We start from the raw sequence: 11,566 nt of genomic DNA on the forward strand, positions 1-11,566 counted from the left end.
GACTGGGAGAAAACATTTGCGGTGCAACCAACAAGGGACTGATTTCCAAAATACACAAACAGCTCATACAGCTCAATAACAAAAAACCACACAATCCAATCAAAAACTGGGCAGAAGACCTAAACAGACATTTCTCCAGAGAAGACATACAGGTGGCCAACAGGCAACGAAAAGATGATCAACATTGCTAATTATTAGAGAAATACAAATCAAAACTACAATGAGGTATCACCTCACACAGGTCAGAATGGCCATCATCAAGAAGTCTACAAATAGGGCTTCCCTGGTGGCGCAGTGGTTGAGAGTCCGCCTGCCGATGCAGGGGACACGGGTTCGTGCCCCGGTCTGGGAAGATCCCACATGCCGCGGAGCGGCTGGGCCCGTGAGCCATGGCTGCTGAGCCTGCGCATCCGGAGCCTGTGCTCCGCAACGGCAGAGGCCACAACAGTGAGAGGCCTACGTACTGCAAAAAGACAAACAACAAAAAAAAAAAAAGAAAGAAAAAAGTCTACAAATAATAAATGCTGGAGAGGGTGTGGAGAAAAGGGAACCCTCCTACACAGTTGGGGGGAATGTAAATTGGTGCAGCCACTATGGAGAACAGTATGGAGGTTCCTTAAAAAACTAAAAATAGAACTACCATATGATCCAGCAATCCCACTCCTGGGCATATATCCAGAAAAGATAAAAACTCTAATTCAAAAAGATACATGCACCCCAATGTTCATAGTGGCATTATTTACAATAGCCAACACATGGAAGCAACCTAAGTGTCCATCAACAGAGGAATGGATAAAGAAGATGTGGCATGTATATACAATGGAATATTACTCAACCATAAAAAAGAATGAAATAATGTCATTTGCAGCAACATGGATGGACCTAGATTATCATACTAAGTGAAGTAAGTCAGACAGAGAAAGACAAATATTATATGATATCACTTATATGTGGAATCTAAAAAATAGTACAAATAAACTTACTTACAAAACAGAAACAGACTCACGGACATAGAAAACAAACTTATGGTTACCAAAGGGGAAGGCGGGTGGAATAAATTGGGAGTAGAGGATTAACAGATGCACACTACCATATACAAAATAAATAAATAACAAGGATTTACTGTACAGCACAGAGAACTATATTCAATATCTTATAATCGACTATAGTGGAAAAGAATTGAAAAAATATATATATATACATATATGTGTGTATATATATGTATAACCAAATCACTTTGCTATACACCTGAAACTAACACAATATTGTAAATCAACTATACTTCAATAAAAATAAATAAGTAAATAAGTAAGTCACAGGGATGTAATGTACGCATAGGAACTATAGTTAATAATACTGTAATAACTTTGTATGGTGACAGATGGTAACTAAACTTATCTAGAAAATTAAAAGTAATAACAAAAAAAGAATGCCATGAGTCTTGAATGTTAGTGAAACCACAGACCTCGCCCAGGGTCAGCACAGGCTTGTACATTTCCTTCCTGGCCCTCAGCAGTCCTTACACTCAGCAGGGGCTTCTGTTTGATAAAAGCCTGCATAAAGTATAACCTCCCAGGTTTGGGACATCTGAAAGACCTTGCACCTTCAGCCAAACCGAGGGAAGCTGGAGACATTTCTAAGTCCCACACCTGGGACAAACAGGTGTGAGGAGGGCCCGGTTGGCACCCCAGGGGTGTCACAATGGCCACAAACCATGAGTTTTGGGATCCTGTGGGCCCCGACATTGATTCCATTGCAACTGCAGACAGGCAGGCAAGAGTTCCCAAATCAGACACCTCTTCCCCTCACCTCACACCAAGGCTTGGTCACACCTTCCCTGGGGAGCCCACTAAATGCCTGTGGGATCTGTCCCAAGGGTGCGGCTGCCAGAAGCAGAGGCAGGGCTGCCAGGGCCATTTACTTCCATCTAGAAGGTAAGCCTGCCATCTAGTGTCCAAGTATGGGTAGCTCAGGGGCAAACGCTTTCCTCGCTCTGGGGGCTGCATTCAGCCTGCAGCATATTCTTTGGCCGCCCTCCATGAAGGCAAACCACTGTGCTTTCAGAGTGGATTTGATTTTTTAGAAACAGCTTAAAGTCACGCAAAGCCAAATGGTTATTGGTGGGAATTTGAAGAATAACACAGGTTTTCCTCTGTGGTTTGTAACCATTTAAAGGCAGGTGACTATTTTGAAGAATATACATATATATTTTTTAAAGTTAGCGTCTTGAGGGGACTAAAAGTCTCATTTCTTAAAACCCAACAATGTGTACCGTGAACTCTTACTATGGTACATTTTTATACAGAATTTAAAATACATCTCCCCCAGAAATGAATGTTGGTGCCATTTTTCCCATAGAGGCTCACCTTCTAAGGAAAGAATGGTCTGTATGATTTACTCACCTGCTGAGTAGGGAGCTGTCTATACAACCTGATGGATCCCAGTCTCCCCTCACATCCTGGTCCCTAAGAGCTGAGTATTAATCCCAGAATTGGCTTCTGCCTGCAGGACCATTCATCCTGGGGCTTTCTTCAAGAGACTTCTGATGGGGGAAAGGGCTAATGGAGGTACACGAGGCAGGAGATCAGCTCTGTTTCTATTTCTCAAAGAAGGTGTGGAGCCCAGTGTCCAAACCAGGGGAGAAAAGGGCCCAGAGTCCATCTGAGGACACAGAGGAAGCACCAGAAAATTAAAGCACCAGAGACTCAGACATTTGGTCCCTAGGGCCAGTGGTTGAATGGCTGCTGCTTCCTTGAAAAGCAGGAGAGCCAGGGCCCCCAGACTGAGCCTGACTCGGGTGGGAGAGGCTAAAGAGAGCCCTCTCCAAACCAGCAAAGCCAGTCTCTGGTGGTCAGGCCTCAGGTTCTGAGAGGCCTTCAGCTCCTGGTGTCTTAGGAAGAGGCCCCCCTGCAACTCCTAGAGCCCCCTTTTCCTGGAGCACAAGGTGGACCCATCTCTAGGATACTTGCTGACTTCAACATTATCTGAACACAAAGGGTCACTTCAGTTGAAATGAGCCTGGAATTCAGGCCTGACCACCAGTGTAGTTAGGAGAGTTAACTGATCTTTTTAACTATGGAACAAGGCCAGGAAAACAGGACACTCACTTGACCCTGAGCCCCTGGCACTTACATTATTGCCTTTATCAGCAATATTCTGGAACTAGAAGAGTGCCAGCTAATAAGTGCAGAAGGAATAAAAGAATTTTTAGGGACTTCCCTGGTGATCCAGTGGTTGAGACTTCACCTTCCAATGCAGGGGGTGTGGGTTCAATCCCTGGTCGGGGAGCTAAGATCTCACATGGCTTGTGGCCAAAAAACCAAAACATAAAACAGAAGCAATATTGTAACAAAATCAATAAAGACTTTAAATGGTCCACATCAAAAAAAGTCTTAAAAAAGAGGCATTTTAATAAAAAAGAATTTAAAAAAATCACTAATACTCCAAATGAAATAATGGGTCTAGGTAAAAATCATCAATAGATGCTAAGATCATCAGGTGAAAGGTTAGTGGGAACTTTGTGGGCTGACACTACTTAAACCCAGTGATCAATCTTGGCATCATTAAAAGTGAAACAACCAGATACTATATGCCTCATAGTAATAGCACCACACTACGAAGTACGGGTGCCAAAATATTGATCTTGAATCTAATCAAGACCCTGGAGATAACTACCAGTTTATAGGAAATATGGAGGATAGAGGAACATATTACTTGATATCACTTGGTATTACATTGATATTACATACTTGATTCCACAGGAACGCAATCAGATGAATACAGAACACAAGATATTATACAGAACAAATTACCTGGTTCCTCCTCAAATCAATGGTGAGGGTGGACTGCTTTAAAATAAAAGAGACCAAAAAGACATGACTATATGCAATACATGGATTTTGAAAAAAACCAACTCTAAAAAGATGTCTGAGATAATCAAGAAATTTGAACACAGATTGGGTTTAGATGAGATTGAGAACTGTTGTTAATTTTGTTAGGTAATAATGACACTGTGGAATGGAAAAAGTCGTATCAATTGGAGATACAAACTGAATGAAATGTACAAACTGAAATGTTTCAGCTATCTAATATTTGCTTTAAAGCACACTAGCAGGAAAAAAGGGAGGGATAGATGAAACAAGATTGTCAAAATGTTGATAATAATTGAAGCTGGGTCATGGGTACATGGAGGTTCTTTTTATTCTAATTTTGAGTATGTTTAGAAATTTCCAAAATACACACACACACACACACACACACACACACACACTGTGGTGTCCTTAACCCCTGTGCAGATCTCAGTTCATATGATATTATGTAAAACTCAGCATCAGTTTGGGGTTTGAGAAGAATAGGTAGACTTACACAGAAGCGGCAAGGAATAACCATGGAGAATTTTGTGAGACTCTTCCTTCAAACATTTTGGATTTGAAAAGACAATTTAAAACAATGAGAGAGTAGTACATACCTATTAGAATGGCCAAAACCCAAGGCACTGACATCATCAAATGCTGGTGAGGATGTGGAGCAACAGAAACACTCATTCCTTGCTTGTGGGAATGCAAAATGGTTCAGCCATACTGTATGATACTATAATGATGGATACAAGTTATTATGCATTTGCCCAAACCCACAGAATGTACAATACCAAGACTGAACCTTAATGTAAACTATGGACTTGGGGTGATAATGATGTGCCAATGTAGATTAATCAATTGCAACAAATATAACACTCTGGTGGGGGATGTTGATAACGGGGGACCTTATGCATGTGTGAGAGCAGGGGATACATGGGAGATGACTGTACTTTCCATTCAATTTTGCTATGAACCTAAAACTGCTCTAAAAGATAAAGTCTATTTTTTTAAAAAGGCAATTGAAATGATCTTTTAAAAAAATATTCTACAGTCTCCAAAATGGACAAAAGACTTCCATGTGAGAAGAATCTAAAACGCTATATCTTGGCAGTGCTGGGGACTGGCTACTAACTTAGCCAATATAACCAGCACCTCCCACAGACAACAAGCAAAGATGTCTTTAGGGCATATCAACAAGCGAGAACACAGAGGAACACATGACCACGTGTGCTGACACATCCAAGGCACAAACTACACACATGTATACTGACCCTACCACAGACACTAGCACAGCCACCAGGACGTGTGTTAAGTGTCCAAATACTCACAGAACATGATAACTTACCCCTTCCCAGACAGTGCTGAAATATAAATCCAAATACAAACAAATTCAGTAGTACTGAATATTAATGCATGGCTAGATAGAGTGGAAAAGCTTTGGAAATGAAAACAAAATTCTCAAACATCCATGCTAGTAATCCTGGAAGATCTCTATTAACTTGAGGGTAAATTTAAAGTCGTGTCTCCAAAAAACAACACGTCAAAAGAAAAAAGATAGCATTTGACTTTCTTGTGCTTAGTTCTTCTCACACCACACTTTTCCTCTAGGAAATCTAACCCAAAGCCTCATTCAGTGCCTGTGTACTAATCACTCCCAATTCTCCCTCCCTAGCGCACACCTCTCTCTAAGCTGCAGGCCTGTATTTCCAGCTGCTCATTGAACATTTCCTCTTGGTAATTAAGGTGGAGGCTACGTTTATTTCTCTCTCATATGGTAGATGGCCCAGGGCAAGTTAGATGGCTCTGCCATCCTCAACATATGCTTTTCATCTCGGAGTCCAAGGTGGCTATTTCAGTTTTGGTTATCTTTCAGCCAGAGGAAAGGAGAAGAGTCCAGAGAATTCATGCCCAATCCTTCTGAGACACGCATCACTTCTTGGACTTCCCTGGTGGCGCAGTGGTTAAGAATCTGCCTGCCAATGCAGGGGACATGGGTTTGAGCCCTGGTCCGGGAAGATCCCACATGCTGTGGAGCAACTAAGCTTAGGCGCCACAGCTACTGAGCCTGTGCTCCAGAGCCCGTGAGCCACAACTACTGAGCCCACGTGCCACAACTACTGAAGCCCACGCACCTAGAGTCCTTGCTCTGCAACAAAGAGAAGCTACCACAATAAGAAGCCCACTCACTGCAATGAAGAATAGGCCCCACTCGCTGCAACTAGAGAAAGCCCGCATGCAGCAACGAAGAGCCAACACAGCCAAAAATAAATAAATAAATTTATTTAAAAAATAAAATAAAAAAGAATGGATATATGTATAACTGATTCACTTTGCTGTACAGCAGAAACTAACACGACATTGTAAATCAACTATACTCCAATAAAAATTAATTTTAAAAATAAAATAAAATTACAAATTATATGCATTATCTTAAAAAAAAGGCACACATCACTTCTTCTCACATCCTATTGGCCAGAGTGTGGTCACATGGACGATTTCTGCAAGGGAAGATGGGAAGTAAAGTCTTTAGCTGAGTGGCCATGTGCCAGCTAACACTATCCTTGCAGAAGAAGGGCAGAAAGGTATTGGGGGTTAATCAGAAGTCAGATATATCCCTTGGATATCTGAAACTCAATATAAATAGAAGTAAACTCCTCACCTTCTTGGCCCCCTCTCCCATGTCTATGTCTCCTCCTCTAATCCCCAGCTTGATAAATGACCCAACATTTATCCAGTCACCTAAGTAGGTTTGCCAGATTAAAGAAAGGATTCCCAGTTAAATTTACATTTCAGTTAAACAAGGAATCATTTGGGAATTCCGTGGTGGTCCAGTGGTTAGGACTCCAAGCTTTCACTGCTGAGGGTGCAGGTTCAATCCCTGGTTGGAGAACTAAGATCCCACAAGCCTTGTGGTACAGCCAAAAAAAAAAAAAATAAACAAGGAGTTATTTTTTTGGTATCAATATGTCCCAATATTGCATGCATTTTTATTTGATGAATCTAGCAACCCTAAACCCAAGCCAGAAGCCTTGAAGCCATCCTGAATACCTCTCTCTTTTCCCATTTTGAATTGTCTTCCAAATACTGCTGATTCTTTTCTACAGTATTTCTCAATCTGTCCCCTCCCCCTCCACTGCGCTTTCCCTGGTGTGGGCCATCACCCCCTCTCTCAGATACTTCTGTATGGCTTCCTTCATGGCCTTCCTATTTCCAGCCTTACCCCTTCTAATACGTGCTGTGCACAACAGGTAAACTAGTCTTTCTAAAAGGTAAACCTGACCACACCACTCCCCTGCTTAAAATTCTTTCATTCCATTGCTCCCCATGGCTTTCAGGATAAACTTATTAGCCAGGCTGACAAAAGTCCTTGATCTTTCGGCTTCTCTCTCCCCCTCTCTAGTCCCATCTCTCTCAGCATCTACTCTGTTAGTCCTGAGAGATGATCCAGGCACATCGAGCCTCTGGGAGCCCTATAAGACTATCACTCTGATCCTTTTGATCATGTGTCTCCTCCATACAGCAAGAGCTTCTCACTCCTACTGCCATCCCCACACACCCTATTCTCCTTTGCCTGGCAAAACCTTACTTATTCTGAAAAACCCAGCTTAAATGTCACCTTCTCCTTACTTATTGTTTCAGGCACATATTTTTGCTCTCATAGCCCTTGACACACGCTGTATTGTAATAGTTGACTTATCTGCATGTCTCCCCAACTACATTTTAAGTTCCTCCAGAGCAAGGACTATGTCTTATTTATTTATTTATTTATTTATTTATTTATTTATTTATTTTTGTCAGAGTTTGGAGCAGAGAAAGGTTTATTGCAGGGCCAAGCAAGAAGAACAGGGTGGCTCGTGCTCAAAAACCCGTGAACTCCATGTCTTATTTCTTTTGATATATTCAGCAACTGATACAGTAATTAGCACTAGTAAACAAACATTTATTGGCTGAATGATAGTCTTTTGGCTTAAAATGTTTCTGCTCCCATCCCTGACTGGTCCAGCCGCTCTCAGTTGGACAGTTTCCTCCATTTTCAGATGTGAAATTTTCTGCATCAGTCCTAAGCCTGTTGTATCTCTATCCTCACTGAAACTCTGGGCTTTGTTTTCCATGGCTCATCCGTGATGAAAAAGCTTCTTGTCCACTCCATTACGCTCCTACCTAACGGATGTTGGAATAAAGAAATGACACCTTACCGAATGAGGCCCTGGCCAGTTCCCCTCCCAAGCTGAGTTTCAGATCATGATTCCAGCTGACATCAGGCAGCTGTTAGATGAGAGATTTTCTCTTGCCCTCCCAACCCCCATGATTTGCCCCCAGCCCTCCCTCATCCCTGGGGAAATCACTTCTCTTTTTTTTGTTTTGGGCCACATCAGCATTTCGCAGGAGCAGGCAGCCATGCCTTGTTTGAGTTGTGATCTAACACCAGCTGACAGGTGGGTTTCAGGGGTGTCTCTGGGGCCGTGGCCTGCTTAGTGGATTTACCACTCTAAACTCAATTACAGGAGACTTTCAGGCTCCACAGGCAATTCCAGTCCCTTTTTGATAAAAACTCTGGTGAGTAAATAAGTCATGATGATGATAGGGTCCTGTCATTTAATATTCATTGAAGTACACAAGTTTGGAAATTGGAAGCAGAGTTTAATCCATTTTCATATTTATATCAACATGCAGCTTTAAAAAGGATCCCTCCTTTTCTCCAGCAATCTTGTCGATTTCTCTTTTGGAACGATAAAGATAAACTGGCCACAAATTTTGTTGTTCTAAAAAATTAGAAATATCTGAAGTTATAATTATGAAAGTGTGAGCTTCGAATCTGTTCATCTTCAACTCAGAACTAATTCCTGCTTTTCATTTGAACTCCTGGGAGAGGTAGGTAACAGATAAATCTAAGTTGTTGCCGTTTCCGGCAGCTAGATTTTTGGATTTAACTTTGCTATTGGAGCTCAGGGATTATAGCCAGCCTAAGTAATGCAAAAACACCCCCACTTTATGTAAAGGTAACAGTCACAAAATCACACTGTTCATGCTCACCAATAAAAGTTACAGGACTGTTCAAAGAGGGAGACTTGAAACCTGGGGAGAAAGAGTTAACAGTGAAGAGTGTGGGGAATTGTGGTGCTGCCTGCCTCATTCCTGCTTCTTTTTTTTTTTTTTTTTTAATGTGGATGAATGTTTAAGTATGGTGCTGTAGTTGAAGGCATCTCTTTTAATAATGCAACACACAGCTTCCTGAGGGGACAGCAGTTGATTTGGAAACTGAATATGGTGCACTCTAAATTCTCCTCCCCGAGGAAAGTTGACTAACTGATAAGTGCCATGAGCTAGCATGGGGACTCATTCTGTCAAATCAACTTGCTGGAAAGGCACTATGCAGAATCTTCTCCAGTCTCCGGGAGCTAATGTGAGCAGACACTTGTGACATTAGACAGTGCAGCAGGCCTGGCATAAAGGAAAAGTTCACCATCCGCCAACAAGGTGGTCTTTAGATGACAAGGATAAATAAATCAGTGCAAATTTGTTAATGTAACAACTTGGAAAAGTGTGCTTCAAAAAAAAAAAAAAAGCCACCCTATGGGGAGAGAGGATCAAAAGAAAAAGAAGGCAAGAACAGTACTTGGAAGCTTTCTTCGGGCTTTCTGCACCTTTAGGGCCATTGCCTTTTCTCCTCGGCCTTCTTCTAGGCTGGGGTAACTTCAGTTAAGTGAGTGAGTCCAAAACTTTGTCATTCCATAAGCCATTGCTCCACCTGAAACCAAATAAAGTAAAAGAGAAGTAAGGAAAGGAAAAGCAAAGAAGAGAAAAGAGAATTCTTGTGCCTTTGCCATTCTGGAGTAAATAACAGCTTTCCTATTTGAGATGGGTGATCACCTCACTTTCTCTAACTGAGAATTCTTTTTTTTTTAAAGGCGATCATATATTTAATTTAGTTATTCATTTATTTTTGGCTGTGTTGGGTCTTCGTTGCTGCGCGTGGGCTTTCTCTAGTTGTGGCTCGCGGGCTCTAGAGGGCAGGCTCAGTAGTTGTGGCGCCCGGGGTTAGTTGCTCCGCGGTATGTGGGATCTTCCCGGACCAGGGCTCGAACCCATGTCCACTGCATTGGCAGGCAGATTCTTAACCACTGTGCCACCAGGGAAGTCCCTAAGTGAGAATTCTTACTTGTCTGATCTTGGCATACTAGTCCTGGAGGAAACCTGAAGTGATTATTACCTGGCAAGAGATATGGTGATAAGAGGATGTTACCTCTGTGTCTGTCACAAAATATAAGCAGATGCCCAAAACTGGATCAAGTATTTTAAGAATGAAACAGCACTATAGGGGAAAAAATGTAGTTATCAATAACATATAGACAAATTTGATTGTGTTGAGTGTCTGATTCACAGAGGTGGTTTTGCCAGGTTTTTCCTCCTTGGTTGAGTCAATTTAATCAAAATGGAAATTTGATATAGCATACTTATTCCATATTTAAATTAGAAAAACATGACATGCTTTTGAGTATGACCTGCTACATCAGCTCTTCCATGGCAGCTGTGAGAGCACAGGTTCTAGAGAAAAACACCCTGAGTTCAGATCCTGCCTCTGCCACTTAATAGTTTGTGATCTTGGGAAAATTGTTTAAGAAAAACATTTACCTCATAAGGTTATTCTGAAAACACCTGCTTCATAAGAGCATTATAGGGCTTCCCTGGTGGCACAGTGGTTGAGAGTCCGCCTGCTGATGCAGGGGACATGGGTTCGTGCCCCGGTCTGGGAAGATCCCACATGCCGCGGAGCGGCTGGGCCCGTGAGCCATGGCCGCTGAGCCTGTGCGTCCGGAGCCTGTGCTCCGCAACGGGAGAGGCCACAACAGTGAGAGGCCTGCGTAACGCAAAAAAAAAAAAAGAGTATTATAACATCAGTGAATACATGGGACTTCCCTGTTGGTCCAGTGGTTAAGACTCCACGCTCCCAATGCAGGGGGCCTGGGTTCGATCCCTGGTCAGGGAACTAGATCCTGCATGCTGCAACTAAGAGCCCACATGCCGCAACGAAGATCCCATGTGCCACAACTAAGACCCAGCGCAGCCAAATAAATAAATATTTAAAAAAAGATAACATCAGTGAAAACATGTGAAGTTCTGAGATCAGTGTCTGGGTACTCTATACTAAGTATACAAAGTACTCTATAAGTATACTAAGTACTCTATAAATTTTGCCCATGATTATTATGTAAATGAATATAAATGGGTTCCCATAAGTTCTCAATGATTATAACTAAAAAGAAGAGTTCTATGGTCAGATAAGCTTATGAATCAGGTTTAACACAATTAAACAATTTTTTTAAAACCATAGTATTTCTCAGAGCCTTCCCCATGCAAATGTGTATTATAAATATCCAAGGAAGAATTTACTTCCTAATTTTTTTCACAGCCAGTGCCATTCCCCAAGTGAAGGAACAACAGTATTCACAACCTCTGGTTCAGAAGTTAAGAAAATTGTTGAGTCGTGGTTGCCTGAACCACTAGGATGGAAATTTAAAGCATACTGATTAATTACCATATAGACCAGGTAGGTCTTACTTAAAACTTTCCCTTTTTAAAACGGCATCTTATAAAGTGGGATTGGCAGGAGGCAGAATTGTATATGGTTAAAACACAGACACTAGAGTTGGACAGACCTGGGTTTAAATCTGTCAAACAAGTTATTTAATATCTCTAAGCTTCAGTGT

General features: G+C 41.8%; 1 long non-coding RNA gene across 1 annotated transcript in view; it reads right to left on the reverse strand.

The window, feature by feature from the left end:
* Positions 1-7,035: 7,035 nt before the first annotated feature.
* LOC137205672 (uncharacterized) overlaps positions 7,036-11,566 on the reverse strand; it is a 38,021-nt gene continuing 33,490 nt past the window's right edge. Inside the window, exon 3 of the long non-coding RNA XR_010934248.1 lies at positions 7,036-9,606. This is a non-coding gene — a long non-coding RNA (uncharacterized lncRNA). The remainder of the gene's footprint in view (positions 9,607-11,566) is intronic.

Source organism: Pseudorca crassidens, chromosome 14 (assembly GCF_039906515.1).
Source record: "Pseudorca crassidens isolate mPseCra1 chromosome 14, mPseCra1.hap1, whole genome shotgun sequence".
NCBI classification, from domain to species: domain Eukaryota; kingdom Metazoa; phylum Chordata; class Mammalia; order Artiodactyla; family Delphinidae; genus Pseudorca; species Pseudorca crassidens.